Source organism: Cupressus sempervirens, chromosome 5 (assembly GCF_028749045.1).
Source record: "Cupressus sempervirens isolate cs-2001-9-10 chromosome 5, ASM2874904v1, whole genome shotgun sequence".
In the NCBI taxonomy this organism is placed as follows: domain Eukaryota; kingdom Viridiplantae; phylum Streptophyta; class Pinopsida; order Cupressales; family Cupressaceae; genus Cupressus; species Cupressus sempervirens.
Window position 1 is genome coordinate 963,587,523 of NC_143122.1, and position 20,328 is coordinate 963,607,850.

Here is a 20,328-nt window from a genome sequence, read left to right on the forward strand (position 1 = left end):
AAAATTTTAAGGTTCTCTGTCTTTGGATGCCAAAGGGGAAAAAAGAAATTTGGCATACATGTTATAAGGAGCAATTATGCTCTTGCATCAACCTCTGTAACGTTTGTGTGATTAAATCCCCTCAACTCCATCTACCATTGGACGAGAAGATGGAGAGTTGTATGCTAGTTGATCTCATTGTATTTAATTTAATTTTTTTCATTTGTTGGATTTGAATATCAGATGATGCCTTCCTGATTGGACCTCACATGTGATCTACTTAAATATACACTGCGGAGAACCTCAATATCTTAAGTTTGACCCTGGCCATCTTTCGTCTTGTAAAAGTTTTGTTAACATTTTTATTTTAATATCTTTTTACAATATCTTGGCTTTCTTTTTTAAATTCAATTTTAATACAGTAACAATGGAGTCAGACTGTTGTTTAAAGTGTTAAGTGAGGAATGTAAAATATGGAAAAATGGAATGGAAGAGCGTGGAACTGCCGGGACTAATTTCTAATGTTTAAGCTTGTCAATTGTATCCAGGCTAACTGACCCAATTTATGAGACTAGTAAATATATCTTACTCTTGATATGTGCCCATTCAAAGGTTCTTTTGATAGGTCTACATATGGAGTCCCTGAATGAAAAATCACAACAGTATGAAGAAAAAATTCATTAGCTGTTCTTCAATTTAACTATACCTGTTAAAACATCAATTAGCGAAGAAGAGGTAGGGTTTGTATGTTAATAGTATGACCAATATATATGTTCGTGACAATAATACTAAATCTGGTAGAAGGAGCACCATAAAAGATTATTGATAGATAGTAGTATTCATTTTCATGCTGTAAACTTCATACTAAATTATAAATAGTGAGGTATTAACTGGAATTGAGAATTACTTTAAATGCTAAGAAACAACAGCAACATGCCAACAGGAGAAATTATCCTTCCTTTGAACACAGGTGGATATGAGTCAACATAAATGCTAGTCATGAATATCTGACTGTAAGTGCTCCGACATGTTGTACCGATTCCAATTGGTATAGTGATGCTATCATCTTTCAACATATGGGAAGAGCAGCAGCAATTGTGGCGACTACCCCCAAGTACAAAACAACTTTTGATTACATTAGTGTATATCAACAGCCAATAGCCATATTGGAACCATGCAATCTATGTAAAGTTTCTGAAGGCTGCGGGGTTAAATTTTTGGGGAAGTGGAAATAGGATATAATTATCCGATCATTAAAGATACAAAGGAACTTAGAGGTGAATCAGTCATAAGGTTCATAATGGGGGTTTAAAATATTAACCTAATGGCCTCGATTATTTCCACTGCTGGGTGATAAATTACAAAAGTTGGAGGAGATATGAAATGGTGGCATGCAATCTTTCTAAAGGCAACTTTTTGTTATCTTCCTTTTTATTTGGTACAGATGAGTGCTTAGAAAACAAATTGCAAGGTTTTCATGTGAAGATGAGACCAAAAGATGGAAGGCGATTGAGGATACGTTGGATATTGGAACTTCTACTGTGAACAAAAGTGCATTTTTACTACCACTATTCATGGTCAAGTGGGACACTTAGCTAATGTTCTGAAAAGAAAAATTGTGTCTAAATGTACCGTATTATTGGGTTTCCAGTATTCCGTGCTTGTTGCAGAATGACTATGTTATCTTAACGAGGAAGAGCTGTGATAATGGCTGAGGATGATTAGGGGTTGAAAGGAACATCTCTGGAAAGTTTTTGATGATTTTTTTTTGATGTATTTAAGGCTTAAGCAACTTAAATTGCTCTTATCCCAGGTTCCAAATACACCAACAAAATTGCTTGGCCAAGTTCATTTGGAGTTGAAATGTTACAACTATGTGCACTTATTCATTTCCTCAAGTCAATGAAGTTTTCCATCACAAGTTAATTAATTACCTCAACCTCGTAATTAAAAACTTGAAGGAATTCAAATGCGGCAAAGAAATAACAGAAACAGAAAGGAAAAATAGCAGGTTTGATGATATCCAGGCAATATTTCCGGGTCTACTTCTCGATGGGGAACAGTTTCATTAATGCTGCCAAACTTGAAAACTGCCTTATTACATAAAAAATGCTTCAAACTTGTTATAAAAATACTCACACGGTCTCTGCTCGAGCTTTAACTGTTTTGCACTAGTTATCCCCTCTTTTTCGGGCTTCCTAGTCTATATTATGACAAAATCCGACTTGTCCATATCACGCCTTATAGTAATTGCGTGGCGCAGTAGTAAACAGTGGAATTGTGTGCTGGGAGGTCGGCGTTTCGAACCGCCCCACTATCATTTCGCTCTATGTGGATATTTTGTTCTTTTAATTAAACAAAGCGCACGTCAGTGAAAAATCTGTGGCTCAGTGCCTGGTACTGAAAATAGCAATAGGGTGGTCGGAGCTTTCAAAGCCGCAAACAAATTAATAATAAATAGCCTGCTTACCCCATGTCCTCAGTCCCGCATTCATACTGATACATATCAATTTATGCTCATGCATATTTTTAAGGCTTTGCTATATTGCCAGACAGAATGTACCAAAAGTTAATTTTTTTCTTCTTTATTTCTCCTCAATTTTTAATTTTCTAATTTAATTGATGGAAAGGTACTTTAAAAATGAACCGCATGTTATACAGCTGCTATATTTGTTAGCAGTAGCTGGTGTATATCTTTAAGGTGAGGGCTCCATGTAAAAAAAAATTGTTTCTTATTTTTAAGCATGGGTCTTAAATGATATTTTCAAATAAAATTATAATATTAATTATTGAGTATCATTTGATTTTCACAATCCATTAGCAATATCAGAGATTTTTTGGAATTTGATTGTCTCTGAAATTTTTAGCATCAATGTTTTGGATTACATAGAGTGATCTAGCATCAGGGTGAAGAGCAAGAGAATAGAAAAAATAAGTAGCAGACTAGAGGAGACACAAAGATATAAAAAAAGGAGGGAATGGGGGGAGGGTGCGGGGAGGGATACGAAGATGAAAAAGAAGAAGAAAATGAGTTTGATTTAAAATGAGAGAGAAGAAATTCAAAGTTTTAAAGCAATTAAAAATAAATAAATAAGAACACATAGATTGATAACTAAAGGGCAACCAAGGTGAACAAGCCAAAAGACAAAGAATGAAACTTAAAAAGAAAGAATATGAAAAGCTAAGAAAGATGAGACAAAGATAAAATTCAAAACCTATAAGCATACAAATAATACATACAAATAAGAAGAAAACAAAAATCAATAAAATAATAAAATAATTAAAAATGACTAAATATAAAAAATAATAACAACGAACTGAGACTGTGAATCTAAAAATGAACTACAAAAATTATAATACATATGAAACATAATAATGATAATAATAATAATAATACATGACTAAATATTAAGAAATAATAATAATAACAAATTAAGTATGTGAATATTAAGAAATAATAATAATAACAAATTAAGTATGTGAATCAGAAAATGAAATTACAAAAATAATAATACATGTGAAAAAATAATAATAATAATACTAATAATAATAATGATAAATAATACCATATATATATATATATATATATATAAAAGAATGTATAAATATTATAATGAAAAAAAATAACACCAATAATAATAACAACACAAATAATATAACTGAATGAGACAAGATAAATCAAATTTATAAATCTATAAATATGAAGAAAAAATAACATATAAAACATTGAGTAAAATATAAATATAAAAACAATAATACTAACAAAACAAACTAAGCATGCGAATTTGAAAATGAACCACAAAAAAAATGATAATTATAATAAAAATAATAATGATAATAAATAGAAATCTTAATAATAACATAATGAGCGTATTATATATATATATATATATATGAAAATGATAATAACATCAATAATGTAAATAAATAGATACATAGATAATCAAAAATCAATAAGAAATAACAATAAGAACAATGAACTAAACAAAAATAAAATGATGATAAATGACAAAAAGCAAAAAACAAAACTAAAATAGGAAAAATAAAAATCAATCACAAAATAATAATAAAATAACTATGTAAATATATAAATTAATTAGAATATGAAGAAAGTAAAAATCAATAAAAAAAGAATAACTATAAATAAATAACTAGATATAAACAAAATAAAATGATCTAAAAAAGAATATAAATATTATAATGATAGTAATAGAAACACAAATAACATAACTGAATAAGACTAAATAAATGTAGATTAATATATATAAATAATTTACCAGGCGCACTGCAGTTTATAGGGGGGCTGTGTTGCACCGATTCCTGTAGTCTAAAAAAAAAGAAAAAAAAAAGAAGAAAATAAAAATCAATAAAATAATAAAATAAAGAAAAATGACTAAATATAAAAAATGTCTAAATATAAAAAATAATAATAATAACTAAGAATGTGAATCCGAAAATGAACTACACAAATGATAATACATATGAAATATAATAATGATAATAATAAATGACTAAATATTAAGAAAAAATAATAATAATGAACTAAGCATGTGAATCAGAAAATGAATTACAAAAATAATAATACATATGAAAAAATAATAATGATACTAATAATACTGATAATAATAATGATAAATAATATAAAAAACAAAAGGCCACACTATACATATATAAGAATGTATAAATATTATAATGAAAAAAAAACCACCAATAATAATAATAACACAAATAATATAACTAAATGAGACAAGATGAATCAAATTTATAAATCTATAAATATGAAGAAAAAATAACATATAAAACATTGAGTAAAATATAAATATAAAAACAATAATACTAACGAAACAAACTAAGCATGCGAATCTGAAAATGGACCACAAAAAAACTGATAATGATAATAAATAGAAATCCTAATAATAACATAATGGGCGTATTATATATATATGAAAATGATAATAACATCAATAATGGAAATAAATAGATATATAGATAATCAAAAATCAATAAGAAATAACAATGAGAATGATGAATTAAACAAAAATAAAATGACGATAAATGACAAAAAGCAAAAAAATAAACTAAGAATGAGAATAGGCAAAATAAAAATCAATCACATAATAGTAATAAAATAACTATGTAAATATATAAATTAATTAGAATATGAAGAAAGTAAAAATCAATAAAAAAGGAATAACTACAAATAAATAACTAGATATAAACAAAATAAAATGATCTAAAAAAGAAAAAATGGGGTCCAACATACATACAAGAATATAAAGAAGAGCAAGGAAATAGAGGAACAACGGAAGAAGAGGACCACAAGACTAGGAACGAAGGTACATAGAAAGCCTAGGGGTAAAAAGAGAAAACCACAGATGAGGGAGCCCTAGAGAGCACAACAACGAAGAGAATGGAAGGGATAAAGAGAAGAACAACCACTGACCTAAAAAGCCACCACCAAGGGAGCAAAGAGGTGCAAGGAGGCAAGGAATGACCGACGAGGCTGGAAGACCACATGATCAGGGTTGTTGGCACTTAGCCAACATGGGAAGCCATGAGGGGTTTAAGGTCCACTTATCGTCTCTGTTGAGGTTGACAGGGTGACCGTTGATAACTACTGCTTCCTTAAGTTTCCTTTTGAAATAGTTGTCCTCCTTGGATAAGATTTGAGCATCCTCTAGACAAATGTGGTGCTTAGTGGCTGACGAGTGCTTAGCTAAAGCAAACTGTTAAACCTTGTCATGTCTAATGTTAGCACTATGCTCCTTGATTCTTGTGTTAAAAGAATGACTAGTTTCACCTATATAAGGTATACCACAAGAGCAAGAAACTTTGTAGACTCCTGATTCTGAAAAAAACATCTTTGGAGTCTTTGAGAGTAGGGGTTTGATTTTTGAGCCTATACCAGGTTTGAAAGCCACACGCAGGCCTTTTTGGCTCAAAATCTTGGCTAACTTCTGGGAGACACCATCTATAGAGGGAAATGCCATAAAAGAGGGAGGCGGTGAGGGGGTGGGTTTGGGAATAGAGGGGGAAAGAGAGAAAGAGCGAGCTTGGACAAAGGCCTTAGAAATTTTCTTGTGGGAGTACCCATTTAATCTAAAGACTTGGCGAAGGTGGGTAAGCTCCAAATTTAATTGGTCATCATCACAAATTTTGTGGGCTCTTGAGGCTAAGGTCTTGAGGATGCCAACTTTTTGGCTCGGATGGTGGTAAGAAGAGGCATGGAGGTACAAATTAGTGTGCATGGCCTTCTGAAACACCCGATGTCCCAATGAGCCATCTGGTTTCTTAATGAGCCCTCCCTTTATAGATGGTGTCTCCCAGAAGTTAGCCAAGATTTTGAGCAAAAAAGGCCTGCATGTGGCTTTCAAACCATGGTATAGGCTCAAAAATTGAACCCGCACTCTCAAAGACTCCAAAGATGTTTTTTTAGAATCAAGAGTCTACAAAGTTTCTTTCTCTTGCGGTATACCTTATATAGGTGAGACTCATCATTATTTCAGCACAAGAATCAAGGAGCATAGTGCTGACATTAGACATGACAGGGTTCAAAACTCTGCTTTAGCTGAGCACTCGTCAACCAGTAAGCACCACATTTGTCTAGAAGATGTTCAAATCTTATCTAAGGAGGACAACTATTTCAAAAGGAAACTTAAGGAAGCAGTAGTTATCAACAGTCACCACGTCAACCTCAATAGAGACAATGGGTGGACCTTAAACCCCTCGTGGCTTCCCATGTTGGCTAAGTGCCAACAACCCTGATCTTGTGGTCTTCTAGCCTCGTCGGTCATTCCTCACCTCCTTGCTCCTCTTTGCTCCCTTGGTGGTGGCTTTTTAGGTCGGTGGATGTTCTTCTCTTTATCCCTTCCATTCTCTTTGCTATTGTGCTCTCTAGGGCTCCTTCATCTGTGGTTTTCTCTTTTTTTTTTTTTTTCCCTAGGCTTTCTATGTACCTTCGTTCCTAGTCTTGTGGTCCTCTTCTTCCATTGTTCTTCTATTTCCTTGCTCTTCATTATATTCTTGTATGTATGTTGGACCCCATTTTTTCTTTTTTAGATCATTTTGTTTTGTTTATATCTAGTTATTTATTTATAGTTATTCCTTTTTATTGATTTTTACTTTCTTCATATTCTAATTAATTTATATATTTACATAATTTTTTTTTCTTCCCAAAGAGGGGTAAACACTTTGACCTAAAGCTATCAACCAGTGAGGCCACAAACAGGGGACCTCATCCCCATTATATTTGAACCTTGATGGGAAGGATAACAACTCAACAACTTAACCATCACAACATGCCACTATTGGCATATTTACATAGTTATTTTATTATTATTATGTGATTGATTTTTATTTTACCTATTCTCATTCTTAGTTTATTTTTTTTCTTTTTGTCATTTATTGCCATTTTATTTTTGTTTAGTTCATTGTTCTTATTGTTATTTCTTATTGATTTTTGATTATCTATATATCTATTTATTTACATTATTGATGTTATTATCATTTTCATATATATATATATATATATATATAATACGCCCATCATGTTATTATTAGGATTTCTATTTATTATCATTATCATTATTTTTTGTGGTTCATTTTTAGATTCGCATGCTTAGTTTGTTTCGTTAGTATTGTTGTTTTTATATTTATATTTTACTCAATTTTTTATATGTTATTTTTTCTTCATATTTATAGATTTATAAATTTGATTCATCTTGTCTCATTTAGTTATATTATTTGTGTTATTATTATTATTAGTGTCATTTTTTTTCATTATAATATTTATACATTCTTATATATATGTATAGTGCGGCCTTTTTTTTTTTAATATTATAAATCGAGAGTTCAAAAAAGAACAACAAAAAGGAGGGAGGCAGAGCCTCAACCAACTAACTAGGGAACAACAAAGGAAATAGTCCACCAAGCGGGACCACTACCTAAGATACATATAAATCAGAGCTATACAAGAAGACAAGTGAACCATAAGTATAGCAAAAAGAAAGCTAGTCCTGTGGGATAACATCTTCAAACTTATTGATCCAGGATATCCAACCGAGGGGACCCTCCATCCATATGACTTTTTTTTAATCCAGCAGTTGGTGAAAGACATGGAGATTATCAGCAGAGGGGTTTTTGTTGATCTTGATCTCTTACATGAGCTTGGAAAGAGCTTCATCAAATGCCATCTAATTGTCCATTATACTGGCCAGCTCGTAACCATTCTGCATCTCGTAGATAAACATGGTAGCCCGACCATCTCGCAGAAATCTAAGAAGCTTCCTTTTTTCCATATTTAGTACACAACATACTTGTGAAGCAATTTTAAAATATATGAGATTTCTATAAAATCCAGTAAGAGATCTGGTAAAACCTTGGAACTTAGAATCATTTCTAAATTTTCATATATGCCAAAGGATGAGTGATGAGAGAACCTGCCAGAACAAGTTAGCATCTTTTCTATGGCCTTCAATAAAACCAGAAATAATATCCAAAGTGTAAACATAATGAGTAATGCATATACCAACCATGAGCCAAATTTCTCTAGCAAAAGAGCAATCAAAAAATATATGTCTCATGGTTTCAGGAACTCTACAGATAGAACAAATATCAAGGTTAGCTTGCTAGTTTCTTATGGGGAATCTGTCCATTAGGAGCTGCCACTTAAAACATTGAATTTTAGGCTGAATAGGAGCTTTCCAAAGTTTATCAAAATTTTTATGCCAATCTAAGGAGGTAAAGGAGCAATACCAAATGTCATTAAGGTGGTGGGAAATAGAGGTATCATGATTAAGAAATCTGTAAATATCTTTAGCTTTGACAGAAGTGAGGAGAGTACCATCTTGCCACCTAAAGGAAAGATATCGGTGAGAATCCATATCAGTGTTACGGGGGAGATTAAGATGAGAACAAGCCACTTTGATAAGATTGTAAGTACGCTTATGAGAAGTAGGAAGATCATATTGATTGGAAAGGACATCCCAAATGATAAGTGGATTGTGCTCAAGGATATCCATGATATACTTAACACCTTTGTTGGCCCAAAATCTAGCCAAATAGCCTTTAGTCAAAGCAAGAGGTTTGCCCTTATGGAGAAGATTCCACCATAATGATCACTCACCTTGAAGAGTGAAGTTATAGTCAAAGGCTGAGTTATCAATATGGTGCCAAATGTTCTCCCACACTTTCCATATGGAATGGAAGACCCAAGTTCCCTGCACAGAAACATGGAATTTGCCAAAAATTAGATCATTGAGGGGGAGATGTTTCCAAGATTTAGTAGTTTTAGGAACACCATTTTGAATGTTACTTCTGACAAGCACTTTCCAGGGCTCATTACCAACAAGGGATTGAAGGATTCATTTAGAAGCAAGACCCATTCCTTGAAGTTTGAGATCTTTCAAACCAAGCCCACCAAGACCTTTCTCCAAATGACACCAGGCTCACTTAATAGAATGGGCTTTCTTAGTACCTTTTCCATCTGACCAAAGAAAATGTCTGATGGCCTTCTGAATTTCCAAAATCTGATAGTTACTAAACATCCAAACAGAAGAGTAGTATATACTATAGAATGAGAGAATCTTTTGGCAAACCTGAACTCTCCTAGCAAGGGAAAGGACCGTGATTCCATTTATTAAGTTTTCTGATTTTTTTTCTTTTATCCATAACCACATATCTTTGAGGGAAGGGCTCATAGAAAAGGGGATACCAAGATACCTAACAATCTTGTTAGGTCCTCCCCAAGAATAACCAAATTGGTAAAGCTAGTCCGGAGGAAGATCGTACCATCCTAACAAAATGGATTTAGAGTTGGAAATACGAGCTCCTGAAGTTTTACCAAACATATCAAGTTTATTACGGAGGCAGATGAAGTTTTCCATACCGAGCTCTAAGAAAAGAGAGGTGTCATCAGCAAATTGAATATTAAGAAGCTTAGAGTCATTAGGAAGAGTGATACCACACACCTTAGGGGAGATGGTGTCATCTTTAAGGATATAATAAAGAGTATCAAAAGTAATGACAAAAAGAGCAGGAGCAAGAGGGCACCCTTGTTGAATACATCGAGACAGAGGAATAGGATTGGATAGGGTACCATTGACATCAATCATGGTAGAAGCATCTTTTAGAAGAATTTGAATATATTTACAAAAAATATTTAAGGGAATCCAAAAGCTTTTAACATCATCAAGATGAAGTCCCATTCAACTCTATCGTAGGCTTTCTCGAAATCAAGGAGAAGCATAGCTGCCTCTTGATGTGAAGTATTGGCCCATTCCATGGGTTCCCAGCTAGTAATGTGATTCTCAAGGATGAATCTACCTTTAATGAAGCCAGTCTGAGTGGAGCAGATAAAATTAGGGAGAATAGCCTCTAACCGAGAGGCCAAAACTTTCACAAGAATTTTATAGGAAACATTAAGTAAAGTGATAGGACACCAATTTTTGATCAAAGCTCTGTCTCCCTCTTTAGGGATAAGCTTTATGATACTAGTGTTAATAGCAGTCCCCAGAGTGCCATGCGAGAAGGCCTCAAGGTATAAATCATAAAGGTCCTTAGAGATCCAATGTAAAATTCAGCAAGAATGCCATCCGGACCTGGGGCTTTGTTATCTTTTAGCTTTTAGATGGCATCAACAATTTCTTGCTGGGAAACAAGGCTTTGGTGGGTAGAAATATCATCCTCCGAAAGCTTCTTAGGAATAAGCTCAAAACATCTAAGTCTCATCAACCTCGAATTATCATCATCTTCAGAAGTAAACAGGTTCTTATAAATTTTTTCAAAGGCCAAAGAAATATGCTAGCCTTTTTTTTCATTATGATATTTATACATTCTTATATATATATATATATATATATATATATATATATATATATATATAGTGTGGCCTTTTGTTTTTGGTATTATTTATCATTATTATTATTAGTATTAATATTATCATTATTATTTTTTCATATGTATTATTATTTTTGTAATTCATTTTCTGATTCACATACTTAGTTCGTTATTATTATTTTTTCTTAATATTTAGTCATTTATTATTATTATCATCATTATTATGTTTCATATGTATTATCATTTTTGTAGTTCATTTTCGGATTCACATTCTTAGTTCGTTATTATTATTATTTTATTTAGAAATTTTTTATATTTAGTCATTTTTCTTTATTTTATTATTTTATTGATTTTTATTTTCTTCTTATTTATATGTATTAATCTACATTTATTTAGTCTTATTCAGTTATGTTATTTGTGTTTCTATTACTATCATTATAATATTTATACATCCTCAATCATTTATATTATACGTCCATTTTATTATTATTATTTGTATGCTTATAGGTTTCGAATTTTATCTTTGTCTCATCTTTTTTAGCTTTTCATATTCTTTCTAGTTAGGTTTCATTCTTTGTCTTTTGGCTTGTTCACCTTGGTTACACTTTAGTTATCAATCCATGTGTTCTTATTTATTTATTTTTAATTGATTTAAAATTTTGAATTTGTTCTCTCTCATTTTAAATCAAACTCATTTTCTTCTTCTTTTTCATCTTATAATCTCCCCCCTCTCAGTCTTCGTGTCCTCCCCACCCCCACCCCCACTCCCTCCTCTTTTTATATCTCTGTGTCTCCTCTAGTCTGCTACTTGTTTTTTCTATTCTCTTGCTCTTCATCTTGATGATGGGTCACTGTGTGTGATCCGAAACGTTGATGCTAAAAATTTCAGACACAATCAAATTCCAGAAAAACTTTGATAATATTAATTGTTGTTAATAAAATGTGAAAGTAAAATTTTAAAATCAATAGAAAAAAAAAGTAATTATTTTGGTCAAGACAAGTTTAACTTTTTTCAATTCCTATCTTTTTTTTTTCAAAGCTTATTTTTCATTTCCAAATAATAGCTCCTTCGCTAATTTTTAAGAACTAAATTTTTTTAGGTGAGCACTTTAGTTGTTTAAATTTAAGTAGAAATTGCATGAAGTATTGAAAAATGCGGGGTTTGAAATAAACAACATTGTCAATGGAGAAAAATAACACTAGGTGGCTCTACAATTTGTTTTCCCTCTTATCCATCTACAATCCTTTATCTATATTATTTTTTATTTAAAAATATTTTTAAAGATAAATGTGAAGAAAATAGACAACCAATTTTTTATGCATGGGGCCATTAACTCCACGAATAGTTGCTAAAAAACTTGAGCAACAATTGCTAGCCGAAGTAAGTTAAGCAACTATATGGGGACCTACCCTTAGTGGTGCAATGTTGTACCCAACCATTAGTCCACATGGCATCACACGATTAGTCCACATCATGACACATGTCACTAGAAGCTACCACATTGAGCTTGTCATGTATAACCTTCTAAGTTTGCCACACACTATGTTGATGTCATCACCTACCATGTGTGACCTCCTAGGCCTCCCATACGTTAGCACCAAAGATGACTGCACCATCATGTTTATGCCAACACTAGCCATATCTTGCATAGATAGACCTTGATTGCCATGATTCAAGCAGTGTTGGAATAATCTTGATGTTCCCTTTAACATGGTGCCAATTTCTTAAGCATTTGGAAGAATCAAATTTTTGGTGAATAATATCAAACTATACCGGTCCTCCCAATTGAGAAACTTCTGGAATGCTTGAAGTCCAGTTTTATGTTGAATTTTAAGTGAGAGCATTCTTGCCTCATTCGTCTTGTCTCATATGTCTACATGCTAGAATTTTGATCATTTGACCCATCTATACCAAGATTAAAAAATGAGATATCATTGCTAATACAAGAAATCACTCCATCTTTATAGTCATTAATGTTAATTGTTGCCTCCATTATCCATATAACTAGTTAATATAACAATAACAACCAATATTGAATAAATTGATTGAGAAGAAAAAGAATCAACATGATGAATTTCCTAAGCATGAACATGATTAGAAAATGAATTTTGTAAGCCCTCTTTTATAACCTTCGTTTGAAGCCTTAAATTTTCTTGCAATTGATCCTCATATTGTGCTTTTCCTAACACTTCATCATGATTAGAAATACAGGTGATTATTTATGAGTGTCAGTTTTACTTTGTTTTGTGATACTCCTTTGTACCATTCTAAAAAGTAAGCACCCTTAATTAGGTACTCATTTTTAGCCCCATTTTAGTATGTATGAGATCCCACATTGATTTCACGTTCTCCTAATGATCATTGGATCATTATAAATTACAATTACAATTATGATTGGTCGAAGATCATTTTTGATAAATATATCAACGGTTATCCTCATTTTATGGAACTATTGTTGGATGTGAGACTTATTGAAGGTTTCTTTACTTTATGGAAATATATTTCTTGCACTAAAGATCACCTTCTTCAAAGTCTAAGATGGTCCCTTGGTGATGGTAGAAAGATACTCTTTTGGGAGGAATGGTGGTTGAATGAATCCCCCTTGTCTTCCTATCCTCAGTTTTATGTTTTTAAGGGAACTTGTTTGGGATTTTTTTGGTACTTTGTCCTAGACTATATTGTTAATAAGGCATGGGTTGATTTAAAGGCGATTAATCCTGCTTTGGCCCCTCTTCAAGATCTTCTAAATTTGATTCATATCCCTCATCTAGAAGTGGAAGATTTTTTAGTTTAGGCCCCTTTTGAAGGGTGTTTCTATATTTCAAAAGCCTTAGGCCTTTTTGTTCACTAGCTTGGAACTTGAAGATATTATTGAAAGTTAAATATCTTTCTTTTTGGCTTCAAGTTTAGAAAAAAAATCCAAACCCTCAATAATATTTGTAAATGTGGGATGTGCTTACCATATAGATGTTTCTTTTTTGTCAAGGATGCACTTCACATATTTCTTAAGTGCAACTTTGGTAGGGAGGTTTGGGCCTTCCTAGTTAACCTTTGGTCTATTTCTTGGGTGTTTACTAATTCATTTGCGAATTTTTGGCTTCAATAGAAGCGCTCCTCTTTGTGTTAGCATGAATGCTAATGGTATATTTGTGTGGGAGTATCATAGCATTTCTAGAGACATGATTCTAAGCTTATGTGTTGCATTCATGACAATGTTTGTCATTGATGTCAACATATACCTTATTATGTGAAAATTAATAGAGTTGCAGAGGAAGAATTGTTTGGCACGGTCAATGGTCAACAAGTTTGATTATGCATAGCTAGGAACATATTCAATAATGTCTAAGGATACTATAGTTAAGAGCATAGGCATAAATATGGAGATATGATAGAGTTATGCGATGTTTTTTGAAGATAGCTTTCAGAGAGAGTTTTTGGAAATAGGTTAATAGTAAATTGATTATATCTTTTAACAGAGATGCAATCTGGTTAAGCAAGCTTAGAAGAAGTTGAGAGACCTACTGAAGATGCTATGTTCTAGATGGCAAAAGCATATATTCATTCTATGAGGTTTGGTGAAAATTGTTCGAAAGATGTTCTCCATGAGCTGACTATTGTAAATATCTTTGATTAAAATAGTATAATTGTAATATAACATGTAAAGTAATATATTAAGGATGTCCTATATTATTATTGTGAAGTGGGAAATTCTTAAGGCCAACTCGATACTTTTTTTAGGACTTGGTATAAAGGAAAGGTCATTTCCTTGTGGATAGGTGTTAAGGGCAGATGCTTTGTAATCAATGAGATCATTTTTGTTGGTTATGCAAATTTTTATTTGATTAAAACATAGATTGATGTTGAGGATGTACTATGAGCTTCAAAGGAACTATATTGGCAAAGGAGATGTTGTTTAGCTAGTTCAAATATCTTGGATGTGCTTATCTAGAATATTTTCTAGTGGAGATTATTTTTTAGGCTATTTGGACAGTGGGTTCAATTATCCTCCCTTTCACCTGCTAATGGGGTTGACACAACTCCTAACAGGATTGCAATCTCCTAACATGGATTTGAAATCTCCTAACAAAGACTCATATATATTGATAGTATTTCATTAGGTTCTAACAAAGTCCATCTTTTCACAAGAAAATCTTATATTAGCACAACATCTTGTGGGCATCATTCCCACCAAGGTTTTCTCTCTGATCAAGGGTTTCCCTAGTTAACATATTTGGTGTTATTGTGCATGATTATCTTTATATGGTTGTTGCATCTATTGTTTACATGTTTCATTATTAATAAGTAATTGAGAGTTGTTGTAATTACATGAATGATTCACCCCCCCCTTCCCCCTCTTAGTTATCTTGGTGGACTTTGCTTTCTAACAATTGGTAATGGAGCATCAGGCCTTGAAAGAAAACTTTAGCAACTTGAGGAGATCCATGGATTTTTTATTCTAGAAAAGAAAGTCTGAAGTTTGATGGGATCAATGTGACAACTGGAAGGAAGAGATGAAGACTCACTTGTTATGCATGGGTCTGGAATATTGGCTAGTTACATCGAATGCGAAGGGGGTGATAACAAAAGATAAGCTTGACTCTTGTGAACAAGATGAAAAAGATCTATTCATGTAGAATATGCTTGCTAGAGAAGCACTATTATCAACTTTTCCTGATACAAAATATGGAGCGATAAAATCTTTAAGACTTGCACATGAAATTTGGAATGCTTTATATAAAATATTTGAAGGCGATGATCATGTTAAGAAGGCTAGATTACATAGTTGGATATTCATGTTTCAAGATGCTAAGATGCACGGAGATGAAACTTGTATACAATAAAAAATTGTCAAGTCAATTAATTAAATATTTTAATATTCAATTAATAAAATTTCCTCTATTAACTTTAATAAATTATTTAATTTATTAAGTTAAATTCACCTCTTTCTCAATTAATTAAATATTTTAATATTTAATTAATATGTTATCTTCTATTAGCTTTAATAAATTATTTAATTTATTAAGTTAATCAAATATTTTTTAAATATTTAATTAATATTATTCCTTTATTATTATCAATAAATTATTTAATTTATTAAAATGAATTACCTAAGTTAGTTACACTATCCTAAGTCTTCTAAATAATCTTATTGAGTAATTTATTTAAATTTCTTAATTATCCACTCACTCAAATGACTGAGTCTTCCAATCTACCTATTCAGTACATGTCATGTGCCACCTCATAGTTGCACCAATAATTAATTTTAATTAATTATTAAACATCCTATTTATCCTCACCCTTGTGTCCTATTTTATGTGGCAAAGAGAGGAGATGCAACCTTGATTAACTAAACCTTTGAGACACATTTCTTTGGGTGACTAAGTCCTCTTCTTCGTCCTCTATTAACTTGGAGTCAATCAATCCACCCCATGCAGTCAATAGAGGCTCATGAGACACTTGTCCATGGAGTCCTCTCTAAAGCTAGAGCCTTCTCTAAAGCTGGAGTCCTCTTAAGAGATCTTAATGAGATATCTTCAAAGTGTCTTTCCTCTCCCTAACTTCTCTCTAACAACTCAACTAAACCCTTGATTTCCTCCATCTCTCCAACCAAGTCAATCTCATCCATCCATGTGTCCTTAATCATCTCTCCACCATCAGATGTTTCCACCTAAGCTAAGGTCTACCCAAAGTTTATAAAAGGAACCTCTCTATCCTCATTCCATCATCTAGAATCATGCTCAAATTTAGAATTTCAAATTAGCACTAGAAGAATTCTCAAGAAATTAGTTATCAAATCCATAGGTTCATTTTGCATCTCAATCATTCATTTCCATCTTCATTTAGCTATTCTATGACCATTCCATTTGATCTCACATTAAATTTCACAACCTCCAACCCCTTGAAGCAATTTTGTAGAAGGGAGCTGATCACAATCTATGGGCTCACAAAATCAAGACAATTCAAGATTGGGAGGACAATGGAGGCACTTGCAGCTGGTAAGGAAAGATAAAAAATTTCATTTCGATTTGCAATCCTTCATTGTGTATGTGTTTGTTTTCTTAGATTTTTTGTTTAGGCATGGTCACATAATTCTACTTACAAAACTATAAAAGGCTATTTTGACAAAATATGATTGTTGTTGGAATCAAAAGTTGTGGTGGATCTAAGACAAAATATGAGATTGTGTGGATAATTCTGAAGACTTTGACAACTGGCTTTTACCAGAGGGAACAAATGATTGAATAAGTTATTCCCTATACATCTAGCTGTACAAAGGAAACTCTTCTTGCAAGATTGTAGTCATCTAAATTATGGACGAGAGAGAATGAAAAACTGCCTAGAGTGGAAACAACTTTTAGTGTATAGAAGGAAATGTCTATATTCACAAGAAGTGTGAGTACAAGTGGAGATTATGCCAATAGTAGTCAAGAAAAAGAAGAAGAAAAAGACAAGAAGATTGAAGGAATTTCCCTTCTTATGAAGAGAGAACCTCAAGGTAACAAAATTCTTCTAAAAAACTATTACAAGTTAGAGTTGTCATTGCGCCAAAAAGTTGACCTATCAATGCTTGATACAATCACTAGACTTATAGAACACAAGAGGTGGTTAATCCATGTCACGAATCTCAAAGGTGAACATTGGCGATTAGTCCAACAATCCCCCCCTCAACATTACTCAAGGAGATTCAAACCTATGACCAAGATCTAAAACCACATGTTACAAGCTAGAGTTGTCATTGCACCAAAAGATTGACCTGGGAATGCTCAATACAACGAATAGACTAATAGAACACAAGAGGTGGTTAAGCCATGTCACGAATCTCAAAGGGGAACGTTGGAAGTTAGTCTGACAAAAACTTGGTCATTATTCCTCTAAATGTCCTAAAAGAGAATATAAGTTTAAACCTAGTAAGCCTTAGAAGTCAAGAATACCTAAGAATTGCTTCCATATTGATGAGGATAATGAAGTTGATTTTAAGATGGTAAATTTACTAGATGATAGAAATAATGAGGATGATGATATTATATTTTTTTCTATTAAGGAAGAAAGTCTTAAGAAAGAAGAAAATACATTAGTATCATAAGTTGAAAAGAAAAAAATCAGATTGGATTATAGATAGTGGTTGTTCTCATCATATGACTGGAGATATGAACATTTTTTTTGAATTCAATAGTTATGACGGAGGAATCGTTAGAGTTGGAAATAATGCAACTTGTCACATAAAAGGAAAATGATCGATTACACTTCATGGAAAGACTAACATTGAGGATGCTTACTTTTTGGATGGTTTGAAACATAATCACTTGGGTATTGGACAACTTTTTGATAAGGGCTATCAATTATTTATACAAAATACTTGCTTTATGAAAGATACAAATGGTACATTGATAGGTACTAGTACAAGGACAAGAGGTAATGTATTTAAATTAAACCCTACTAAAATGACATGTTTAGTTGCTAAAGTGGATGAAATCTAGTTATGACATAAGAGATTTTGTCATATCAACTTTGATAACATTGTGGAGGTCATGATGAGTTCTGCTCATGCTCCCACTCCGGATTTGGCTGCATTTCAAAATGTTGCTATTCCCACTCATCATGTCCTTCTTGGTACTATGCTCCCTATTTTAGCTGCCATGGTGTTTCCTCCAGTTGTTGTTCATGGGAAGTCTTCTACCCCTGCTATTGCATCTAGTGTTGGGTCTCCTGGGCTATCTTAGACATTGCCAACATATTCCTAGACGACCCTCTCAAGGTCTTTAGTAGCTAGGGGAAGGTCAATGATTTCTTATGTGGATGTGGCTTCTTTTGAGGCAGGTGTTTGTACCTCTACTGGGAGAGGGGGATCTCGTCCTTTGATGTTGCCTATCTCTGTAAGTAGCACCATTGTGGTTAATCTTGATTCAGATACTATGGATGATATCTTCAAAACTTTGGAGGATTTCTCTTCTATTGCTGTTATTTTTTGTTTTAGGGGTTTTTGGCCCTCTCTTCTTGATTTACATGTTTGTATTTCCAAACATTGGGAACCCATCATAACTGATATAGTTTAGATTTACCCTATGGCAAGGGGTTTTTTAATTGTGAAATTTGGAAATGTTGTAGATAGGAACACCATTTTGTCTAACTGTTGTTTCTCTTGGGAGGAGCAATTTCCCTTGATGGCCAAACCTTGGTATCAATGTTTTGATCCTCTTATTGAATCCTTTAATAAAATACCCTTATGGGTAAGATTGCCAAATCTTCCCCTTCATCATCAGCCAAATTTAGCCAAATCTTCCCCTTCATCGTCAACCGAATTTAGTATTGGAGTTTGTGGTGGAGGCCATTGGGGATTTCTAGATGGTTGATATAGATTCTTCTGATATTTTTAAGATGACATATGCTCATATTCTTGCGGAGGTAGATGTATCAAAGGGCCTCTCTAAACATATTACTCTAGCTTCTCCAAATGGTTCTTGGACCCAAAATCTTGATTATGAGAGTATTCCGTTTAGATGCAAGAATTGTCATTAGACTGGCCATCTCACTGCGTGGTGTTCCTCTGATAAGATTAGATTGAAGAAATCACCTTCTTGGTGGTTGGGTGTTTTGGACCATCATTATATGGTTTGAAAATTTTCAAAGGAAGAGGGTGTGGAAAATTGCTCTCCTCAGATTGATCATTCTATGGTAGTTGCTACAGTTGTTGTCTTGGATGCTCTTGATGCTATCTCGAAGGCTGCTTTTGTTCAAAATGTTAAGGCTGCCCCTTCTATTGCTATTGTCTCTGATCAGAGCATTGATATTTTTTCTAGTTCAACTATCTTATCTCTTGTTGATGTGGGTATCAATGCTCATGTTACTCCTAGGAGGGTTTTGGGGGTTAGTTGTGGTGCTACTTCTTTCCCTTATATATATACTATTTATGTTTTCCATTTAGTGGGTTCTCTGGATATCAAGATGGTTGCTAAAAAGGTGGAGGATGGATGGACATCAATTAAAGGTAAAAAATTCAAATCCTCCAAACCTTCGATGTCTTTTCATTCTCATAATATTGGGCCAAAATGATCTTGTTGGTCCTTCGTTGTGTTTAGCTAGGTTGGTTTTTAGCCCTCTTGTTGGGAACTATGGTGAGTTCCTCTAATTTTTTGGGTGGTGTTCCATAGTTATTTTAAGATCTTTCATTTCTTTATCTTTCTTTTCTCTTTGTACAAGGTTTTGGGTCCTTTCAAAACCTATTTTTACTTAATCAAAACATTGTGAAGGTCAGTAATACATTTTTAGTAAAGATTTGTGTAAGATTGTGATTTTGGAAATAGAAATGGGAAATATATATACTTTTGAGAGGGGGAGGGGGTGAATCATAAGTACAAGTCTTTAACAAATAAAACCTTTTAACTTAAAAAAAATGCATGCATTAACATATTGAAATAACATGTAAAGTTAATGTATCCATATAAACACTTGACACCAGATATGATTAACTAAAAACCCTCCAATGAGAAGGTAAAACTGGGGTGGGGGTGACA